At 46.6% G+C, this 12523-nt stretch overlaps 1 non-coding gene across 1 annotated transcript; it reads right to left on the bottom strand.

Annotated features, from left to right (window-relative positions):
- Nucleotides 1-3880: 3880 nt before the first annotated feature.
- Nucleotides 3881-4008, bottom strand: LOC125115352 (U6atac minor spliceosomal RNA). Its single transcript, XR_007132063.1, has one exon. It is a non-coding gene; the product is annotated as a U6atac minor spliceosomal RNA (small nuclear RNA).
- Nucleotides 4009-12523: the final 8515 nt, after the last annotated feature.

The raw sequence follows: 12523 nt of genomic DNA, 5'->3' as shown, positions 1-12523 counted from the left end.
ACCTGAAATTTTTTTTTCATTTTTTAAGTTTTATTGAAGTAGAGTTGATTTACAATGTTGTGTTAATTTCTGCTGTACAAAAAAAGTGATTCAGTTATAAATAGACACATATTCTTTCTTTTTCAGATTCATTTCCCATACAGGTTATCACAGAATATTGAGTACAATTCCCTGTGCTAAATAGCAGGTCCCTATTGACCAAAAAGCTATATTCTGTGAAGGCTGGATGTTAATTTTTCTTGCTCATTTGTTCTTTTACAAAGGCATCAGTGCTATCTTACTGAACGCATCTTATTATTTCTCTGCATGCTGGTCATTTCTGCTTGTTTAATCTGTCAAGAATAGAGAAATACATTAATATCTCCAACTGCTATTGCGTGCCCAATGTTTTAGCGTTTTTTAAAATGTTGTCTTTCTATTTAATTAAATTAATTTATTGATTGCTTTTTTTTGGCTGCACCCATGACACGCAGGGGTTCCTGGGCCAGAGGCCAAAGCTCCACCACAGCAGTGAAAACACTGGAGCCTGAACCCACGGTGCTATTTTATTCATCTCGTGCGTGTTTGTCACGTTCATCAAAAGCAGTGAACTTTTGCTCCCCTATGTGATTTTGTCTGAAAGTGGGGCTCTGATTCTTCAGGCTTGCACCTGTCCTTTCTTTCATTTGAATTCGCCCAAAGTGCTCTGTCCAATATTTATTTCACTTTCAACATTCTGCCTGCCTTTGTTGGGGGTCTTCTCGTAGAGAAAGTGATTGGCTGGGTTTGGGGAAAACCGCTCAAGAGTCTTTGCCTTTTAAGAGGAGCACTTAACACCAGTGTTTATTAGCACAAAAGGCCTCTTTCGTGTTCTGACATATAGTTTTATACTTTAAAAATATTGTTTTGTGCCGTTTCATTTGTTACCCCTATTTGCTCTAGGCAACCTGTTTGCTTTGCTTTTCGTTTCTTTGATGTTTATCTTTGAATATTTCAAAAGCCCTCTTTGGCTTTGCGTGAACTCACTCTCGAGAGTCAAGAAGGAAGCGGTATGTTGAGGACATGACCCTCGTTCTCCTCCTCCTCACACGTTTCAGTTTCTGTGACTATTAGCTGATGTTTTCAACACATTTCTTTTCCCCCTTGAAATCATGAATTCTACATTTTTCTTTGCAAGGAACCGATGTTTTGACTCTAGGTTGATTTTACCGCTAGATTTACATTTGTCCAGGAGAGAATTAGATAAACATAGGCCATGGTCTCCCTAGTTTTTCGTGCTAAATCCAACACCTTTATGGAAAAGATGACTCTCTCTCCCATTTTTTTTTCTTTTTTTCTTCTTCTTCTTCTTCTTCTTTTTTTTTTTTTTTTTTGCTTTGTAGGGCCACACTTGCGGCCTATGGAAATTCCCAGGCTAGGGGTCAAATTGGAGCTGCACCTGCCTCAGCCACAGCCACAGCCACAGCCACGCCAGATCCAAGGTGTGTCTGCGACCTACACCACAGCTCAAGGCAACACTGGATCCTTAACCCACGGAGTGAGGCTGGGGATCGAACCCGCACCCTCATGGATACTAGTCGGATTTGTTTCTGCTGAGCCACAAACGAACTCACTCTCCCATTTTTAAGCTTGAAATATTTTACTATCCTCCAGTCGCCTGGAGACAATCTTCCAATAATGGTTTTCCATGGATCTTTTTCAAGCTCTGGTTTAATAACAGTATCTTTTAATTTCCTCTATTTATCAAAGACAACTTATATCTCAGTAGTTTGGACCCCACATTCTATTGGTGTTTCTCTGTTGTCTTATAGTTTGAATGCTGCAGAGGAGAAGTTAGCGGCCAGACTGGTTATTTATTGTTTTTATTTTATGCATAACCTTTTCTTTTTGGTGGAAGACTTTTAAGGTATATTAATCCGTTTAATTTAAACATTGCTCCAGAATTAAATGAACATTTTCATGTTGTTTTGCTTAGAACAGAAGCTTGCTTTCTGTATGTAGCTTTTTTTTTTTTTTTAATTTAGAGTCTTGAAGATGAATTTGTATTTTTTCTTTGGTAATTACTTGGGCTTCATTTCTTCCATGCTTTCCTCCTTCGGCCTTGGCTCGTGGTCCTCCACATCTGTCACTTCCTTTCTCATCATTTCCTTTTGGATCTTTCCCTCCCCATCCTCTGCATGGATTTAATTTCTTTTGCAGTATCAATTATGTTTCTCTCTCTCTCTTTCTTTTTTTTTTAACTCCCCAAAGTATAATTTCTAGCAGACATTCGCCCAGGGCGGCTCCACTCTAAAATTCCCCCTGCTTGTGCTATCTTGATCTTGGATTCTCATGAAGAAAGAGAATTTGTGGCCACTCCAGCCCCCTGGCTCTGCCCATCTCTGTGTCTTCCTCCAGTCCTTTCTGTAGCCAGATGGACTCTTCTTAGAACAAACACATTGCACATAAGCAGCCATTTCTATCACTATCCGCCCCATGCTTGCACAGACTCAATGTCCAAGAAGGTTTTAGAAGGACAGAGGGTGAAGTGGGATGAGGGGAAGGACACAGCTGTACTCCTGATGCCCCCACAAGAACCTCTTGTGTGCTGTCCCCCCTACCCCCGCCCCAATCCAGGTTTGGGTTTGGCCCAATCCTGGACCCCTGATGGCGCATCTCTCTGCCTTTGCACGTGAAGCCTGTTTCCAGTTCATCTTCACCTGCCTCTTAAGTCCAGAATTCCTCCCAGCGTGACTGAGCATGCTTCCTAGTCACAGGAAAGACCTCACTTAAAACCCAAACCACCCACTGTGCCATCGCAGTGGCCTCCCAAGGATTTGGGGAAGGCCTTTCCTTTTCCTGTCCTTTTCCTACTCCTTGTAAAGTTCAATTACATTTTTGGTTAATTCACTAGATTGAAGTTAGGCGATTACAAAAATGTAAGTATTATTCGTTGCTGAGCCAAGTAATAGACTATTAATACATGTTCCTTCTTTTCCCTCCTCTAAGTTTATAATTGCCTTGTTTTTTTTCATTTAAATTTTTAAAATATATCTCTATTACTGATACTTCCCAAGCTCTCTAATGGAATTATTAAAAACTCTGAATTTTGTCTTTCCACATGCTCAAGGTTTGGTGCTCAGGAAAGCTCAGACATCATAGAAATAATATAATTTGGAGAGAAAAGCCTTTCCTGGTTCCTCAGAACTGGAAATAATTTATTTTTTGAGAATTCCCACTGATCACATGCATTTCTCACGTCATGGAGAACATTCTGCCTTATCAGCTATTTGTTTGCACATCTTCTCTCTTCTTTTTTCTCTTTCTTTACTTTTTTATTTTTTTGGTCTTTTTAGGGCCACTCCTGCAGCTTATGGAGGTTCCCAGGTTAGGTGTCTAATCGGAGCTGTAGCTGCCACCCTACACCACCACCACAGTAACATGGGACTGAGCCGTGGCTGCAATCCACACCACAGCCCACGGCAATGCCAGGTTCCTGACCCACTGAGTGAGGCCAGGGATTGAACCCGCATACTCATGGATGCTAGTTTGGTTGTTACCTCTGAGCCACGATGAGAACTCCTTACCTTTTCTCCTAGACTCTTTTCTCCTTGAGGGCAGGGTCTGTGTCTGATTTCTTGTTGCTTAGTATTCATTGCTGTGCAGTAAAACCAAGTGAAAGAATGAATGGATAAATTCTGTCATCCACTCTGTAGTGTGTTTCTTTCGTGTCCCTGTTGAATGAGTACAATGGGTCTGATGGAGTGAGATTGGATTTCATGGACTTGATCTGTACACTGTGTTGAAACACTTAAGCAAATGTTATATCAATGAAAATAAGGGCTTTCAGTTACTTCTTTAACGAGTGGCAGAACTGGGGTGCAAAGCCAGGTCTGATTAGCTGCTGGGCCCCTTCCACCACCCAAAACCATAGTCCAGGCTCTACCAAGCCCGGGGGGCCACTCCTTAACTCTGTATGTGTTCCTTGGTCACTAAGACTTTTCCCATTTCTACCCAGGAATGCTAGCCTTCTTTTCCTCCATACCACTTCAAAGTCCATCATGTTTACAAATAAACATCCTTAAGTTCTAATAATTCAATAATTCATTAAATGCAAATAATTCATTTTCATGGGCGTTCTGATTCTGTCTGAAAATCTAAAAACAGTATGTTCAGTTTCTGAGCATAGGGGGCTCTCTGTTCACTTCTAGTACAAATTTCCCAAGACCACCTCCTGGATGTGTAAAGGCATGAAAAGATTTCTCTCCGGTGAGGTATGGCCCAGTTCAAGCTTGTTTTCCGTTTGGAAATCCCTGAAGACAAACACCTGCATTCCAGGTCACCCGTAAGCATCCCAGAGCCAAAACATCTCTCAGCTTCTGACAGCTCCCTGCCAAGTCCACCAGCAGAGGGCGCCTGGCCATCAGCAATAGTGGCAGAAACTTTTCTAACGGGGTCGGGGTTTGTTACCTTTTATTCTGAGCTGCCAATTAGTAGCAGAGTGTGCAAACTCTTTTTCTCCACTCTTTGCAACTGTCTTGCATCATGTAAAGGAGACTGCCCCCTTGCAAGTTACACGTGGTGGCCGGGGTTTGAGGCTGGGACGAGGGGCCCCAGGAGAGAGGAAAACAGGTCTTTCCCTGTATCCCAAGGACCAGAAAGGATTCTAGGCAGGCTGTTCATCCTGGCTTGGTGTTTACCTGGTTCATCTCTAACAAGGCGGCCACCGGCGTGTGGCTTTCTCAGCTACTTAGAAAGTCTTGTATGTGAAAAGAGCGAATGTGTACGCCAGATGTCAGGGAACCACATAACCCCAGACTGTTAGCAGGGACTTGGAAGATTCTGTAGGACACCGCTACTCTTATTTATACTAAAACCTAATGCTCTACCATTTGGAAAAGTGGGCGATGTCTTCTCTTTGCTTCCTGCCTAATCTTGTGGGACAGCGGGTGTGGCTAAGCTAGGCGTCAGGGAGCAGTTTGAGAGGGGCTGAAACGGGAAGGCAGTCCACTCATCAAGACCACTGCCCAGCCCCCGTCCCCTCCACACCAAGGGGCGGAGCTAGGCCTGGAGTCTGTGGGTACCAGGAGGGCAGCAGCAACAGCTAAGTCAAGTTCATCCGTGACCTATTCTGAGCGAGAGGCTATGTCAAGGGCTTCTCGTGGCAGGTTTACCCAGTTCCCACAACGGCCCCATGAAATGTTAGTTTAGTGACTCACAGGTGAGAACAGAGCCACAGGGAAGTTTAAGATGCATATCCAGTGTGACTTCGGCGGGGATGCTGCGATTCAAACTTGGACCTTGTACACTCTGACGCGAGTTCCCTTCCACCAGGCTGCGCTGCCAGGGACCCTGGGCCACGTCTCTCTCTAGGCACGGCTGCCTTAGGGATTTTCATGAAACCAAACAAATAAAAGCTCGTGTGTCATCCAAACGGAAGTCTGCCTGCTGGTTCAAGTGTAGGTGATACAGGCTTCATGGTGATGGGAGATACTGCCTTTCTTTACTGTCTAGCTTGGAAACTCATTAGTCTGAGTTTACGACTCCTTTTACTTGGTTTATTAATTTAGCAGATACTTGGTGTTCAGGCTGGATGTCAAGCCCAGGGCCGGACACTGGCAAGAGACGAATAGACCAGGTTGGTACTATTTCGTGCTCTTAGGGAGATGACCATGTAGAACTCTCTCACTGAAGGGAAATAAAGGGAAAATATTTCCTTTCTTTTTTCTTTTTTTTTTTTTGCTTTTTAGGGCCACATCAGTGGCATATGGAAGTTCTCAGGCTAGGGGTTGAATTGGAGCTGCAGCTGCCGGCCTACCCCATAGCTCACGGCAATGCCAAGCCCCCGATCTACTGAGCTGGGCCAGGGATTGAACCCGAATCCGTATGCATGCTAGTCAGATTTCTTTCCACTGCACCACACAGGAACTCCAGAAAGGGAAAGTATGTCATATCTGTGTCACCTATTTTTTTTTTTTTTTTTTGGCTTGTGAAACTATCTCATCCTTAGCAGCCGTAACTGAAAAATGGCTTCTTCTGTCCTGTTGGCCCTGGCCCTTCTGTTCCTTGACTTTTTCTGGTATCCATCACCAGATTCAGAATAAGAGGTTGTCCTGGAGGTGGAGGACCTTGGACAGGGAGGAGGGCAGATGGTAGATTTACCCACTGGCTTGCAGTCCACCCTGAACCAAAGACTGATGCCAAGAACCCTACTTGACAATGATCTTCATGGGACCACCGAGCCGGGTCCATCCATGTTGCTGCAAATGGCATTATTTCACTCTTTTTTATGGCTGAGTGATAGCCCGTCGCATGCATGTACCACATCTTCTTAATCTGTGCATCTACCAATGGACATTTAGGTTGTTTCCATGTCTTGGCTGTTGTGAGTAGTGTTGCAATAACACACAGGTGCCTGCATCTTTTTGAGTTAGAGTTTTGTCTGGCTAGAGGCCCAGGAATGGGATTGCCAGGTCACATGGTAACTCTATTTTTGAGGGAGTTTCTGGATAGCCGGGGAAGTACTTGGAAACTGGGAAGTACCTATCCCGCTTATGTGAGTCAAAAGGGGTAACCACCTTTCCTGAAGTATTGGAATGGAAAATATATGTAAGCACAAAACAAATGGATGCTTCATGAGAATAAAGAATTGAATCTTCAGCTGAAAGAATCACTTTGGGGAAAAATTCGACATACGCAACCAACAGTGGACATATGTCAGGTTGTGCTGACGGAACTTGATGCTCAAGAGGAAAAACTATACAGGAGGGAGTTCCCATTGTGGCTCAGCGGTAATGAGCCTGACTAGTACCCACTAGGACGCAGGTTCTATCCCTGGTCTCACTCAGTGGGTTAAGGATCCGGTGTTGCCGTGAGCTGTGGTGTAGTTCCCAGATGGGGCTTGGATTCTGTGCTGCTGTGGCTGTGGGGTAGATGGGCACCTGCAACTCTGATTCGACCCCTGGCCTGGGAACTTCTATAGGCTGAGGTGTGGCCCTAAAAAAAAGAAAAGAAAGCTATCTAGGAAAAAAAAAAATGTATCTGGAAAAGAAAAGAAAGCTATCTAGGAAAAACTAGTATGCCATTTATAAATCAGAAAATTGTCGTGTTGACCTCAGATTTCTCCTCAAATAACCCTCATTGTCGTAAGAAAATTGAGAAAGGTGTAAAGTCTAAAGGAAGATGTCTGAGCCAACAATATTCTACCCGAGTAAGTGGTTCAAGACCAAAGGTGGGAGCTGTATTCCTCCAAGATGAAAGGATCAAGGAGGGATTTTTGCATCCAGGACCCCCACTTGGAAAAACCCCCACATCTTTCTTGATGCAATTCAGCAACTGGTGATGATGAGAGAAGCTGGTAGCTGCTCGTGCCTCTGGTCAGTTCCCAGACCTAGGAAACTGCTGTGGTTGACTGGTTATAAGACTCTGCCACGTTTTATGAAAACTGTGTGGCACCGCAGGGATGACCCTGCACTTGGTCCCTTCTGTCGCCATCCTACGTGTGTCCAGGAGGGAGTCCCTTAACCTCTGAGCCTTTGTTTCTGCGTTTGAAGACCTTGGACCTCTCCAGAGATGTCCTTTTCCATATTCAGTGAAGGAAATGACCTCAAACATCCCCAAATGATGGTGCCATTTCTGTCCCGCATCAAATTCTGCTTCTGCCCATCACGGGTGGGTGCTCTTTCTAGAGGCTCTCCATGTTAGCGCCATTTGGGACACCCCACAGTTGGTGGGGTGGTCTGGTCCGTTTCCTGCTCAGTCAAAGCTTTTGTTAAAAGCCGAGGCTTATTCGGTCGAGGGCTTGTCTTGCTGGCAGGGACATCATTAATCACAGACTTGGCCGGACAGCCGTGCCAGGACCTGGCTGGGCCCCAGCAGCTGCATCGTGAGCAGGTTACCCCGCAAACTGGGATGCTGCTCCTCTTTCTGGGTCTTCAGCAGAGGCTGGTTGTTCTGACCAAGGGCTTTTCTGCTCCATGGCTTTTTTGCTCACCTTTCCTCGGAAGAGGATGCCTACCGCTCCATCACTGCCTGACTCCCCTGTCACAGCGATGGGAGAACAGAGGTCACCCCCATCGCTGAGCAGCCTGCTTCCAAGATACAGAGATAGAAGCGGTGACAGGGAGGATGCGAGAGTGGGTGATGACACAGCTGCCTGTTCTGGGGGCTCCCCTGGCGTCTCGGATTCTTTAACTCAGAGCTCTTACACGGCCTGTAGACCCCGGGCATCGTTCTTCCTCTTAGCTGTGTTGCATCACTAAGACCCCATTCCTGACACATCAGAGTCCAGTGAATGTTTGCTAAAGAGCTGGACCAATTGATGCCCAGGCAAGGGGAATTGCAGGGGTGGGGTGCAGGTAAGAATTGGAGTGATCGAGGACTTATCAATCCATCGATGCACTGATGCTGGCTACCGAGGGCACACACAAAGTCAGATCCCAGTGAGCCTTCTGCCTTAGAGCTCCGTGCTTCCCCTCACTCTCTCAGACCCCACCAGCCCAAGGATGCATGACGTCCCCAGAGAATGTAGGAAGATCCCTTCCTATGGACCAGGAGCGGTCTGTGTGTGTGTGTGTGTGTGTGACTCTGGGTTCCGACCCAGCCTCACTGATGCCCTGAAGCCATCCCCGATTGCAAGTGCTCAGGTTGCCCTCCAAGTGGCAGCCTGGCCACACGCTTCCCCTTTACCTCCTGCAGTTTTGAGTTCCTGCTGCCGCTCACTTACAGAGCACCTTCTGCGTGCGCCACGCTAGGCTCTAGGACGTGACGGTGGGTGAGACGCAATTTCCGCCTGCGGGGGCATCATGCCAGCTTCTGACCCTGGCTCCCTCTTAGGACTTTCAGCCATGCGTGGCAGGGCCCTCTGGCTCACCCTGCTTTCCGGGGTGTCTTCCATGTAGCAGTGGCATCGCAGGAGGCATTCTGGGTACACATAAGAATATGTGTTGACTATTTAGAATGGCCAGGAGCGAGGTCAGCAGGGACCCCAACAGGCCATTAAAACCCATCATGTAGCTGAACAAGCAGGACCCATGCAGCCACTTTAAGGCACAGAGCTCCAGTTCTCCTCTTCCGAGGCTCATCCTTAGTCTGCGGTGCAAATCCCGTCTACATTGCTCCTTCCCCGGAGCGAGCAGCCTGGGCCATTACTGCCATTGGGACTCCTGCCACCCTGCTCAGGAGGAAGGGATGCTGCAAGGGTAGCCCAGGGTGCCCTGCACATCCTGGGCTTTTGGCGGAAAACATAGGGCGGCGGGTTTACCCTCCGAGGCTGTTCTCCCAATTCCTGCCTCCCCCCAGGTCACAAGGATGGGGGAGGGGCAGCGCCTCCTCTTTTTCTGGTCTTTTCTATGAAGGCGTCGTAACAACCCATTCTGAGACTCCTGTTGACCACTTCATTACATTCCCATCGCCCAAACCTTGAGATTTTTTTCCCCCTCCTCTTATTTAACAGATGGGTCTTCTGCACAGTTCAACCTCCAACATTTATCACCTCGTAATTCTGCGTGAGTTAGATTAAAATATGCTTCCTTCTCAAAACGGGGACTTTCCCCCCATCCCACTTTTCCTCCCACGGTGCTGCGACACTGCGATTTCCTATGATGGGAAACTTCGAGTTTTCTCATCTCTTCCTTCCTCTCTAAGCTTCAGTTCCAGGCAGCCACAAATCTGCCGTATATTCCTTTTTTTTTTTTTTTTTCCTTTAAGGGCCGCATCTGTGGCATAGGGAGGTTCCCAGGCTAGCGGTGGAATTGGAGCTACAGCCGCCAGCCTACACCACAGTCACAGCCACATGGGATCTGAGCCGCATCTGCGACCTGAACCACACCAGACCTGAACCAGCTCATGACCACATCAGATCCTTAACCCACTGAGAGATGCCAGAGATCGTACCAGCGTCCTCATGGAGACTCGTTGGGTTCATTACTGCTGAGCCACAACGGAAACTCCTATCCCTCATTTCACTCTTTGGAGTCACACACTTGCATTCTGGGTTTGGAAATGCCCCCTGGGGACCCAAAGGATTCCATTCTCCCTGGGGCCCAGCCGTCGGCCGCCACACCCAGTCCCGTCCTGTCTGCTCTGATCTCCCTCTGCTGCCCCGGGCACAACCTGCCACCTTCCGCCCCCACCTCCTCAGGACCCAGTGCCGCGGAGCAACACAAACAAACAACTCATATTTATTTAGTTCTAAGTTTGTCTTCAGACTGCATTAAGCACTTTCTCCCATTTAATCCACACACACACACACACACACACACACAAACCCCCTCTGAGGTAGGTGAATGTTTTCTGGAAGGAAACCACAGCGGGCCTGGGCCACTTCCATGGAGACAAAGGCTGTTTTCAAACACCGTTAAGAGACTGTTTCTATCTTAGGCTTTCAATGACCTGGATTGTCCATGTGTGGAGGGGGGGAAAAAAGTGAGCGAGAGAGAGGGAACAAAATAGAAAGAGAGAAACAAAGAAAATTCTAGAAGTTCTTCTTTTAATGCATTGGTTAATTAATCAATGAATTTTGGGTTATGCCCAGGCTGGGGCGTCTCTGTAATTAGAAAAAAAGCAAGTCTTTGTGCTTTGGGAGAATGTTCTGATCCTGGAAGGTACAGGCCTTTGCTGCTTAAGTCTCTCTTTTCTCCCCCAGACCCCGGCCGGCCGTAGGTATTTCAGTGTTGAATAAACAGGCCTGTGCGTTGTGAGCCCGGCTCAGGACACCCTGCTGAGAGCATGTCCTTAATGACAACAATGCCACACATTTATTCTACGCTGACCCCACTGACCCCCAAAAGTTTGTTCCCTCAACTGGGTCTCCTTGGCCCTTTCACGGGCCTGAATTCCCCACACAAAGCGCTTGTCACATCTACAGGCCTCTTGAAACTCAACGGGGATGGGAAGAGAGGGGGGTTTGGCAAGAAGCTGAAAGTAGCCAAACCTTCATCCTCCACCTAAAAGCCAGTGGGGCATTTGCATGTTAAACCATCCAGCACATTTCAGCTTCCTCTCCTCCAGCCCCACCCCCGGCTCACTCAAGCTTTTCTAAAATCCTGAGAATAGTCCCCCCCCCACACACACACCCCCACCCCGAGCATCCCCTGCGGAAGGAGCTGATCAGTCAGCGCAGATGAGAAACCCCACTGGGAAGAAAGCGCTTTTCTCCTCCTTACATTCGTCATTATCCAAAGTTTTCAACATTTATATTCCAAAAGGAAGGCTCTGGGCCGGAGGAGGAAGAAAGGAGGCTTTTGTCGTTCTGGAGGGTCCCCCACACCCCTGTCCCGCCCCGGGGTGTTTGTTTATCTTTGATCTTGGATCTCAAGGAAGAGTGACAACAGGGGCTGTGAAAACATATTTTGTTGTATGCTTTTCCTCATCTTTTAATGATCAGATTCTTCTCTGCCACTCACACTCCACGGCAACGGAAAGGGCCAAAGATTTGAGGATGAATCGAGGCATTTAGAAAAAAAAACAAAACGATCTGTGCTAGTCTGCCTCTTATTTTTCTTTCTGTTCAAACCCAGTGTCACGAGAATGTTCTCCCACGAACAAGAAAAGCAGATCGAGAACTCGGAGGGTACGTTGGTGTTTTCCACACGTCTCCTTGAGGGGAAAATAATTGGCTCAACCAATGCTTCATCACCTCCCATCACACATGAGCCTCTGCCTTTGACTCCAGAAGTCACCCCTGAAGATGTGTCACAGCAGGGGCGAGGGGTTGTGATATTTGGGAGAATTTGTGGCAGAGGTGAATTATAGATTGAAGATGTCTGGTGGACCGAGGTATTTTTGACTTCATTCAAAGTCACAGACCATGGATTTGACTGTTTAAAGGGAAGAGTTCAATGGCATATGGTACCTTCTCAATTTTATGCACACACCACCTCTATCTAGTTCCTAGTTTTCTGAGTGCTTTTATCACAAATGTCATTGGATTGACTTAAATTCTCTTGCTGTAGCATTTGAGATAATAATTCTGTTTTCTTTTCTTTAGTTATATCAATGTGGTTATTCCATTGAGTGACTTTCCTTCCTTCCTCCCTCCCTCCCTCCCTCCCTCCTTTCTTTCTTTCTTTCTTTCTTTCTTTCTTTCTTTCATTAAGGTATAGCTGGTTTACGGTGTGGTGCCAAATTCCAGAAGACATCCAAAAGTATTTGCTTCAAATGATAATTGGATCATGTTTTCCCCTAAATCATTCAATAGCCTTGAATTTTATTTTGTATTATGTTAGTGTCTCCACATTTAATTTCTTTTTTTCAGACTTTTTTTTCAGAGTAGTTTGAAGTTCACGGTAAAACTGAGGGAAAGGCACAGACATTTCCCACATGCCCTCCGCCTCCACACGTGCAGGGCCTCCCTCATCAGCAGCATCAGCACCGGGACGGTCTCCTTCCTAAAACTGATGCATTTTAAGGGACACTTTATTCTCTTCCAAAGTCAGCAGTTCACATTACACTTCACTCGTGGTGGTGTTCATTTCATGGGTTTGGACGAGTACAGAATGACACGTGTCCATTACTATGGTATCAAACAGTGTTTTCACTGCCCTAAAAATCTTCTGTGCTCCAC

Source organism: Phacochoerus africanus, chromosome 14, assembly GCF_016906955.1.
Source record: "Phacochoerus africanus isolate WHEZ1 chromosome 14, ROS_Pafr_v1, whole genome shotgun sequence".
Lineage (NCBI taxonomy): Eukaryota > Metazoa > Chordata > Mammalia > Artiodactyla > Suidae > Phacochoerus > Phacochoerus africanus.
The sequence above is the reverse complement of the archived record's forward strand: the minus strand, read 5'-3'. Positions and strand labels throughout refer to the sequence as shown.